Below are 11,665 nucleotides of genomic sequence, written 5' to 3' on the forward strand. Positions count from 1 at the left end.
GGAAAAAATATTAAAAATATTCTCTCCACTAACTCTCTTCCAAAAGAGAGAGGGGAATGGATCAAGGAGTGGAAGACAAGAGAAAAGAGGAGCAGAGAAAGATAAAACAGCTGTTGGAGTAGGAAGAAAAGGAGAGGAGGAGGAATTGGAGGAGGAGAACGAGATTTATGAGGTGGTGGAGGAGAAGAAGGAACAGGAGATGAATAAGGAGGATGCATAAGAAAGGAGAGAAAGAGTAATGAGATGGAGAAGTGGAATATGAAAGAAAAGAGGAGCAGAAAAAGATAGAAGAATATTTGTCGAAGGAGGATGAAGAGAAGAATGTTGGGGAGGAGGATTTTGACAGGAGGAGCAGGAGATGGATGAGGAGGAGGTGAAGAAGCAAGAGAAGGATGGAGGAAGAGGAAGAGGTGAGGAGGAGGAAGCGAATGAGAGAGAGGAGTAGAAGGAGGAGGAGGAGGATTTAAGGAGGAAGATTTCGACCAGGAGGACCAGGGAAAGGATGAGGAGGAGAAGAAGAAGGAGAAGAAGAAGACGGATGAGGAGGAGGAGAAGGAAGCAAAGCGTCATTAAGACGAAGTCCAAGACGTTTTGGTCGGGTTGTTCAGTGAGTCTTGTCCTATACCAAATGACCGACCTCTCTTTGTATGAGATCACTGAAGTAGAACCCACACACACAACTCGTACCTCTTCAATCTGTAATTACCTGTACTTTCTTCTACTCCCCACTCTCTCACTCCAACTCATTCACTTACTCCTCTCTCTCACTCGCCCAGCCTCTCGCACCATGCCTACCAAAACCATAGACCTATTCACATACATCACTATTATCTACAAATTTCTATAGATATGACTAGATACCATGGAAGAAGATGAAAATAGGAGAGAATATTTCTATTTCCTTTGATAGTACGCATATTACCATACAAATTATTGAGAAATATACAAATATGTATTGACAGTATTGATACTACATTACGTAGAAGATGTATCTTCTTCTATAGTGTGGATCCACGTTATAGTGGCAGTGGAGAAAGATAGGAAAACAACGTTGCCGATCCTCAGTCTTGTCACTGCCTTCTATAGACGGTAGCTGATACAGGTTGATTAATGTACTAATATTAACTGTTCATTCTCGTTCAATATAACCAATTATATTTTATTGAACAAGAAATCATATTTTTCATCCTCAGTTTTGTTAATGCTTTCTATGGACGGTAGCTGAAACAGGTCAATTAATGTAATATCAACTGTTCATTCTCGTTTAAAATAATCAATTATATTTTATTAGGAATTACATTTTTTAATAATTTAATAATGAATTTTCTCAATTGAGATGAGATATTTTGTTAATTGATGATTGATTCTACATTTTTGAAAGACGATCTGGCAACAGAGCGAAGTGAGAAAGAGATAGCGCTATCTGATTTGTTGAATGATAGATAAGGATAGTCTTACCAAGGTCTATTTTAGGAAACATTATAGTAAACCAAGTGCATATCATAGGTATAAATCCACCATAGTCACGGAAGACTATAGTGAGGTCCAAGTTATAATGGCAGTAGGTAAAGATAGGAGAACAGCGTTGTCGTTTGTCTGCCTTGATTAATTATATTTACACATTGTTAAAAACGGATTTGGCAACGTTGTGGACAAGGATAGCAACACGAAAGTTGATAAAATACTGCCATTATAACGTGGACCTCACTATAGATTCTTTATTTACCAAGGATGGTTGTAGCCTATTATGAATTCTCCAAGTGAGTCAAGTTTTTGACAAATTAAAAAAAATTAGACCCTTGCGAAGCACGGTTTACCTTCTAGTAAGAAATGAATCACTACACACTTCAGGGTAACAGGACTATGAAAACACTCTGCATAATATTATTGTTCGTTGAGGACTACTTACATAGATTCATCTCCTGCTTAAACCAAATACCACCATACTAATTAGTAAAATCATTTGATATATATACAATACAAGTTTTAGCATTCCTGCAATTATTTGTCGAGGAGCTGACGAATTAGTGTCATAGTTTTGAATTGCATAGGAAACAAGCCAAAACTTAGAAGAGCAATAAAGCTGAATAGGGATAGAGATGAAAATATCAATGCAGTACACTTGAATGGAAACCTATAAGCGACCATGAAAATCACAATACATTAGTTATTAAACCCTCAATCGAGTCCCTCTTTATTGATTCCAACCAATAATTCCAAAACCACTAATTCCTCATTACAGTTATCATCATTTCCAGCAGGTCATTGATTAACCAGCTGGTATCTTTGGTAATTTAAATGGAATGACCAGTTGTTCGGGCCAAAAATTTATAGCTTCCCGCGGCACAATCGGATTTTGATTTATTTGTATTCGCTTTGACAATAAATCAAAGCGGAAGTCTGCATGCAACATGCTTTGTATACATATATATGGTCAGAGAACTCAGAGTATATGAGAGGGTATTTGAGAGACACAGAGTATATGAGTAGGCCAGTAGTGAGCGATATATATGGTGACCCGATAGTGTAATTGTGTGGGAGGGTAGGGTCAATATCAACGTCTCCATTAGATCAACAATACCCTTGTGTCCAACTAATTAAAGCGACTACACTTAATGAAGTTCAATGAGTTTACTGTCATCAATTACATTTGACAAAACAACAGTCCCATGTCGTTCCGTGCCAACGCTAACTATGAAACGTTGGCCTTGTCAATTAAGCTACTTTTTCTCCACTTACTGTTATCGATGCGCCTTGAAGAAATTGTTTTTCGTTTTGAGATCACAAGTGTATATAATATTCCAAATTGTGTATCACGAATTGAAATGTCTGGGTTGAACTATGAATACTTGAACTGCAAATAATTGATTGTGAGTTTTTTCAACTAGAATTTTTGAACTGTGAAAGTAGAGTGATGCATGTATGTTCATGATTCTCACTATCCACAATTCATTCTAGATTCATTTGAAAAGAACTCTGTAGTTCGGAAATTGTGATGAATTTCTCCTCAATTGATTGAGAATTCATGTTTAATTAATCTATGTATACAGTTATAGAATGAGCTACAATATGGAATTCCGATCTCTATATTATAGATACCAGTTCGACAATCAACAACAAAAATATCACATAGATGATATAGATGATAATAAATGATAATTTGGGAGACAGGTGGAATGATTACTCAAATCAGAGATAACTCAATGCTCTGTAACCCAACACCCATTACTTATTTTTCCAGTGCTTTGTTGTTGAATGATACGCCCTGAAAGTACAAAACGTTAGATGAGAAACATGGTTTTCAAAGATTTCACATTTTCAAGAGTGATATCTCGAGAGCTAACAGAGACAGAGACAGTATCTAGTAAAAGGAATTGAGAAAAGACACTATTTGTTGATGTTTGAATCTTATTTCATCATTCTCAGACAATTGATAATACAGTATATTGAATGGAGGAGAAGTCATCTGATGATGAAGATTCAAGTGTAATAAACCTCGAATTTATTGATTTTTTTTCATTATTTCTATTCATTCTTCATTACTGTCTCACATTCAGTACCTAACTCATCCATGAGTTGAAAATATACTTTAACAATACAAAAAACAGTTGAAAATAGATAATACAATTTTAAACATTTATCGAAACCTATATCACTTGAAATGGAGAAACAATATCGTTTAAATGATTACAGATTTGGAGATCAGAAGTATCCAAGATTATACTTAAATCTCATGAATGATTGAAGTACTTGTACTGATAGTATAATTTGATAGTACAGATTAGCATAGAACACCATTCAGATATATTATGTCAATTCTGCCTACATTCTATACTCGCTGTACATCCTGTACATGAAATCACTTGACTTGTATGGGTTACTTTATTAATAAAGTAAACATGAGTTACCTTTTCATTTAAAACAACATTTAAAAACTAGTTTCGGCCTACTTCTGCCATTTTCAAGTTAAAAAAATTATTATTCTTTCGTAAATCACACTTGTATTTTAAAATGATAAAACTAAAGAACAATATATTTTTTCAACTTGAAAATGGCCAAAGTAGGTCAAAACTAGTTGTTTGAAGTGTTTTAAAGTTTAAAATTTTGTATTAATGAAAGGGTACTCTATGTTTTTATAATGTTTTTATTAATTCTATATATGCTACACATAATTTACTCCAGTTCGTAGCATACAGTAGCTACATAGACAGAAGTATAACATCACAAGAAACTGCACTATTTTATACAATCAACAGCTGAATACCCTTTCCACTTGCTTGTATCTGTTTTATCTTGTATTCAGGTCTATCATGTGACCTTTTGAACTCTTCAGCCTACCTGTTCTATCAAGAGACAAGTACTGGAAAAAGATTTCATGTACGGTGGCGAGGCAACAAGAAAAGATGACTGAACTTTGTCACAAATTGCATCACTCCTTACTCTTGCATACCCAACAGCAGCCTCTTGACAAGTAGTGTTCACTCTTCCTTTCTCTCACTCTGTGTGTTTTCTTATCATCTCTCCTCCTCTCTCCAGCTTCCCTTACAATCTATCTTTCTCACTCTGTGTGTCATCTTATCATATCTTCTCCTTCTCTCTAACTCACCCTTACACCTTATCTTCCTCACTATGAGTGTCCTCTCATCATATCTTCTCCTTCTCTCCAGCTTCCCTTACTCGTCATCTTTCTCAATCTGTGTGTCATCTTATCATCTCTTATCCTTCTCTCCAACTCACTTTCACTCTTTATCTTTCTCACTATGTGTGTCTTCCAATCATATCTTCTCCTTCTCTCCAGCTTCTCCCCTGACTCTTTATCTTCCTCACTCTATGTCTCTTCTTATCATCTCCTCTCTTTCCGACTAACTTCCCAGCTCCTGTATGCTTCCCTTACCTTTTCAGGGCCTTCTTTTCCTCCCTTTGACACAATATCAATTCATCTTGTTGGCCTATTCAGATTATAACTAGCGACATCGCAATCCAGGAAGGAAGAATACGCCAACCCTCAGAAAGCTGATATTCAAGAAACGGCGACTGGGGGAAAAACACATAAAAGAACAGCGTTCCCTCAACATATATGTTTATATGGATTTGCATATGCAGTAGGCTATCAACCCTCAATGATCATATATTTTCATATATTCTGGTGTTTCCAGCCTACACTCAATAGGAGAACTCTTCTAACCTTTTCTTTCTTCTCGCCATACACGTTTATTTCTACTTTGTATGAAAGATTTTTTGTTTCTTGCAGTATTGTATATGTGTTTCAAGGTTTAAAAGTCAATCGTAGTAATCTCTTTCTCAACTGACTTGTATCTGAAATACTAGTAGTTCTGTGAACAGTAGACCTCGCGCAGTTACAAAACCACACCTTATACTGTCCATCAGAGTAAATCCTGTCTGTATATCGTGTCGACGAGATATCGGTGTGAAAACGGCTAATGGCTGTTGGGGCTGGTATATCAAAAATGCAAACATCGAAAGCTAATTTCCTTCGAGACATACTGGCAACAGATCAGCCAGAGTTCAAAGAGAGAGAAAGATTCAGCAGAGAAAGGTCAAGAGACAATAGTATGTTTTTTTTCGCCACACTTGGATGTAATGAGCTGGTTTACGTGCGTCATATGGAGGCCGAAAGTGATTGTTTTCCGACCAGGCCGGTAAAACTTTACAGCCCTAGGGCTGTAAAATGACCTTGAATAACAGCTGATCGTGTCCGATCTCACAAAAATCATGGAGAGATAATCTCATAATGACTGTAATAATCTATATAATTATGTATCGTGAATCGCGGTATTATGTCTATAATAATATATTTTATAAATTACTGTTTCATAATTTAATATTTATTATTGTGTTTTTGATATCAAACAATAGAATACGATGATATATCCATAGCCTCAACAATATAATGTTGGCTACATTGTCCATTGTCAGAAAGGTACGTATCGCAAGTCTTTAAAAGTGAAGAATCGAATTTGAAATCAAAGTACAATAATTGTATCGATATTTAAAAGTGAGGTAGAGTAATAATTGTTTCTTTTTTATTATCGAATTCCACTTCTTAATACAATCAACAATAATAATAGGAAAATACAGCAGAGATCTAAAGTTTAAGGTAAGCCTACTGGTGAAACTCAGCCTTGACTAAAAAATTCCTAGTAATTTTTCCGTAATTCATTATTAAAACTTTTAGATAATTTTTCTTCAATATCAAACCATATAGAGAAAACATTAGGCCCACTCAAGATTGAATCTTCGAATGTTTTCTCTATGATTTAACTATTTTCAGAGCAATATTTTGTTGTGAAAATGCCGGCAAACCGGCTTAAAGTTTGCCGCTATAGGCTACACTATATTATAGTAGCCTACATACGTTACCTGACTTACAGGCCAATTCGATCAAAAGGAGCAATGGCCGAGAGTGTAAAGGCGTGTACTCAAAAGCTCTCTAGCTCAGTGAATTACAAACATGATCTAGGTTCGAACCTCGGTCAGTGACATTTTTTTTGTCGATGAATTTCGACTTTTATTGGCTATTTTTTATATTAGTTACCGTATTTAAATTTCAATCAATTTTTTAGATATATTTTGAGACAAAACTGTGAAATATGCAATTATATTAATTTTTTAATCACATTATTTCACAATAGTAATGAAAATTCTATTCATCCATCTATCCATGAGATATTGCACCAGGCGCAAAGCGCGAGCTATAAAAATTCAAACAATTATTCGAAATATTAATAGTATAAAAATATTGTCACTATTGTAAATCATTAATTAGTAATATTGAAATTAATTGACAGTGAAAGTTGTCATAACCAAGATTCAAACTATCAAAATAGGCTGTTTGAATTTTATTTATTTTTTAATTTCTTATATATTGGGAAGTTTTTTTTTGGTGTGGCGAAAAATAGCGTTCGCACCATGGGCAAAAATGTATTTCCGGCTCTCAATCTTTTCTAGTCCTCGGCCTACGGCCTCGGACTTAAAAACCGATTTCGAGCCGGAAATATCTCATTTTCGGCCCTAGGTGCGAAATATACTATTGCATGCGTTATTGCATGCGATCAATAGTTCATTTAATAGTGAATAGAAATCGCATTCAATGAGGCATGCAATTGATAGTTCATACAGCAGCTGATTTTCCACCAAGTTACATTGAGATATTGAATTTCATGCAATTTATAATCAATTCGACAGCTGATTTATGATGAATGATTCTATAATCTGATTTTTACTCTAATATTGGCGTATGAAGGAGGCTCCTTTTTCTTTTATACTAGTAGTTCTGTGAACATTAGACCTCACGCAGTATTCTCATCCACAAGTATCTGAATGAAACTATAGACCTTATGGAGCAATGGACTGGCTTCTCCACACATCTGTGTAATCACTTGTCAGCTTATTTATGATGAATAATTCTATAGTCTGATTTTTACTCTAGTATTGGCGTATGAAGGAGGCTCCTTTTTCTTTCATATTATCCTTGAAATTCAAAATCTCCAAAAAACTTGTTTATACGTCGACGTGCAATTTAAAATCTATTGCTGCGCAACATATAAACATGTAAACAAATAGAAATAATAGATATTAAACATAAAGAGAAATGCAAAACCGTCATCTTGGATCTTAGACCTCACTTCACTCGGTCAACAAAGTGCCACTTCTTTCTCCTGTATCATATGAAAGTTGTCTATTATCACAAATATCTACAGATGGAAATAAATTGGAACTTCCCAAGCTGACAAATAATTTTTGTATAGTAGCGCTCATCGAATTTCCATCTAGCTGTTCACACTGTTTCCAATATTTGCAGTAGCAGAGGTCTTCGGGGGTGAGTTACAGCATTTAATTGAGATTTCGTTTAATAATATTATCAAAATTATTGTTGTTGTACCAAATACTTCCAACATGAGGCTCTCAGCCATTTCGGAGTAGCAGAGGTGTTTATTACTTTATAAGTTCTACAGTACAAGACCCAATCTCTTCCTCATTTGTATTGAGAATGAATAGAACAGATTATTAATATACCTGACACATAGAATTGAAGGGAACTTCAATTATCATGGAAATTGATTTTGACACTCAAAAATAATATGAGTGCTCTAAATAAGTTAAGTTTATATGAAAAATATGAAGAGAGCACTAGTAATTTTCTATAATATTTAAACATTCAAGTCACCTTAACAAAAATACTTAATAGAAGGTTTACCTGTGAAACAAAACACAGTTTACAATCATTTGCTTGAATTATGCTTGATACTAAGTACGAATATTCAATTCAATTCAAATTGAATTTATTTCGCATAACATAATATTATTACAAAACATTGTACCGGCTCAAAATAAAAAATTCTAATGAAAATAAACTTTGAAAAACAACTTATTTTGAAATTAATTGAATATCATTGTTCTTTGTGGGTGGAGTACTACTCCGCAATCAACTCGATCTGTTCGCACATTAAAACAATTTGGGCTGATGTCTTTATTTTTACCATGCAAAAGCATACTCCAACAAATTGAACAGATGTAGAATTTTTCCACTCTCATTTCAAACCAATTTTTTCAATGAAGATTGTACCAAATTGTTTTAACTCGAGTTAGATTTTAATTTTTGATATTAATGAATACTTTTTTGAGCTTTGCCTTGCATCTTCGTAGTCTTGTGAAATGGATGATGAATGAGAAAATAAATAATTTGTTCCCCTATAACTGATTTTGTCATTCATGTCTTGTTATTGGAAGCATGGAGTGAAGAAATATTATTTCTGTCATCTCTGTAGGACGAAGTAAAAAGTCCCCTATAACTGATTCTAATATTCATGTCTTTTTATTGGCAGTTGATAATACAGCACCATTCCATTCTCTCTGAGATCTATTCAAATTGTTGGAAGCTAGAGATGAGAAACTCATCCCATCAATATCAAATCCAGTGTAGTATATTCATTGCAAACTGCAGGGGCAAAAACAGCTTGAAGGCTTCCCCTCATACTGATAAGTTGGGATAGTTTGAGAATGAGCGACTAATCGCCTGTAAATAATGCGCATTCGCCACTCTAGTATCTGCTGTTCGTAGATGCTGCTTGCGCGAGTGTGGCTAGACAAGAGAGGCAACGATGAACCATAGAGTACACCAACCATAGAGTGCACCAACCATATGTGCGCTCATGTGGACGCACAGTGACGAGTTGTGGCTTGCATAATAATATAGTCAATGGTATGAGTAAGGCATGCATGTTCAGTTTACTCCCTATCTCTCTCCAGCTTCAGTGGTATAAATGAGACACGCATGGATAGTTCACTCTCTATCTCTCTCTCCAGCTCTGGTGGTGTTTTGAAGGGAGAGATATTATTTTGTCCTTCTCAGAGAGAGAATTTTTTTGTTGAAACAACCCCGATATGTAGCTATAATAATACAATATTATTATCCATATTCAAATTGCATTCAATATCCCTTCATTGTGATTGATAATTTTCCACACTTTGTAATAATTTAGATTGTGATTAATAATAATTCTTCACACTTTGTGAAATTCGTTTGATTTTCATTAAATCATTGTAATTAATCGAAAATTAGTGTACAAGCAAGAATATATTGTAGAACACTAGATAGAGCTCTATCTGAATTAATTCTAATCTAATCTCCCACAAATAGAGTTTGATCAAGAAGTACTTAACAACGTATTGTTTCATCAAACCAAATAATGTTTCTTTTTTCTGTAGTTTGTGTCTCTCACACACACTCTCTCTCTGCCCTAGAACGATCACATGACAACCATCCCCCACCCATCAAACTTTTACTTGTCTTGGTCTGTTACTTTGTCTTATCGTTTGTAAGTATTGAGATGTGACCTGGTTTCCATAGTTTTATTTATTCTAGTGGTTTGAATTAGCTCTTTTTTTCTATTGACATGTTTGCTGTACCTAGTTGTTCAAACTCACTGCCGGCGCACAAGTTTTCTTTGCCGGTAGTGCCATTTTGTAAGTTAAAATATTTATTTTATCAATCTGTATTATTTTATGGCAAATAAATGAATTTGAATCCTTGAATCCTTGAAACAAATACAAACCTATAACCTGTTATAGAATAATTATATATTTTGTGTGATGAATCTTTCAAATAGATCTCATGAAAAGAGAGAAAATGTGATTACCTTTTAAAATGAAAGAATTTGCTAAAGGACAGTTAGCGACCGAGCGATAAAGCTTACTTATCAGTAACTGTATATTTGATAAGAGTACCGTTCTGTACTGAATATTTTTCTAGGAAAATTATTCAATAAAATTATAATTATTTTGCAATAAAGCACAAATTATTTATGAATCGCTCACTGATTTTGAGGTTACACTTTGTTTACTATCGATCAGATGTTTTTAAAACAGTTCGAACGCAGCTGACTGATTCAAAGTATTGTCAAATGTCACGCTGGCTTCACGTAAGATATAATACCATCTCTAAAATCAAAACTATCCATAAAGGATCAAGAATTTCAAATAAAAAAATAAAATGTATGTGTTATCGCTGAAATTATTTATTATTTAGAATTATATTATATGTCAGGTCTTATTGTAACTAAATAGGTCATAGCATGAAATTATATTATTGATAAAATGGCAGAAATTAATTATAACAATCTCAAACCTAATAAAAATTGTATAAGAATATTAATTTATTAATGATTTAATTCAACTGAACCACATGGTAATTAAATCTCTTTGGCAAGTCTAAGCCAATCACAGTGCATAGAAATAGCACCAAGAAGGTGATCGTTTGAAAGCAACACATGTTAATCTATTATCAGACACCAACCCTGCCTTATCATTTACGCTAGCACATGTACATTGTATGAGAGGAACTATGTCTATAAGATTAAGCAGTTTTAAGAATTACAGGAATGAATTATTATTGTAATTAAAAGAATTGTATTCTACTGCTTGCCACTGACGTCATGTTTACGTCACAAGCGTTCTACCAATGGCAAATTTTTATGCAAATTATTACATCGAGATTCTGAGAAGCAAGGTCTAGCCTAGAAGCTTAGAGAAAAGACAGCACTTCCCTTTTGAAATCCTCACCGTGCAGATCTCTTTTATGTTACCAAGACCTATTTGTGAAAATTTCTTGTTCGATTTTAAATGTTCTATTTGTGAGCCGATATTTTAGGCCAATTTATTTGTTTTTGTAAATTTCTGTTTTCATCAATCGATAAATTTAAAAGCTTAAAGTAAATTATCCCTTAATTAATTTGGTGAAGGAAATATTAAATTAAAATTCCCCACGTGCTGAAACCGAAGCCTGGATTGCCGCCGATCAAACGATTTTTGATCTAAAGAAGAAACCACGACCGCCAAGGAAATTCACGTGAGTTATAAGTTTTAAAAGGGGCCCCAATCTACGCTTCGAAAATATTTCAGTGCAGAAAAACATAAATTTTTTCTTCGTTAAATTATTGGCCACGCCGACAAGCGCTTTAGCATTTAAGAGTCTAGAATTTATTCATATTAAATTTATAAGAATTTGTAGTTGATAACTATCCTCCGCTGCCTGAACCACGACCCCAAGCAACTTAAAAATATTTTTGTAATTCTTTTTTTTTCACTATTTTTTCAAAACTGTTCAATTTTATCAATTGTAAAATTCTGTTGAATCACGCATGGT

Source organism: Nilaparvata lugens, chromosome 5 (genome assembly GCF_014356525.2).
Source record: "Nilaparvata lugens isolate BPH chromosome 5, ASM1435652v1, whole genome shotgun sequence".
Lineage (NCBI taxonomy): Eukaryota > Metazoa > Arthropoda > Insecta > Hemiptera > Delphacidae > Nilaparvata > Nilaparvata lugens.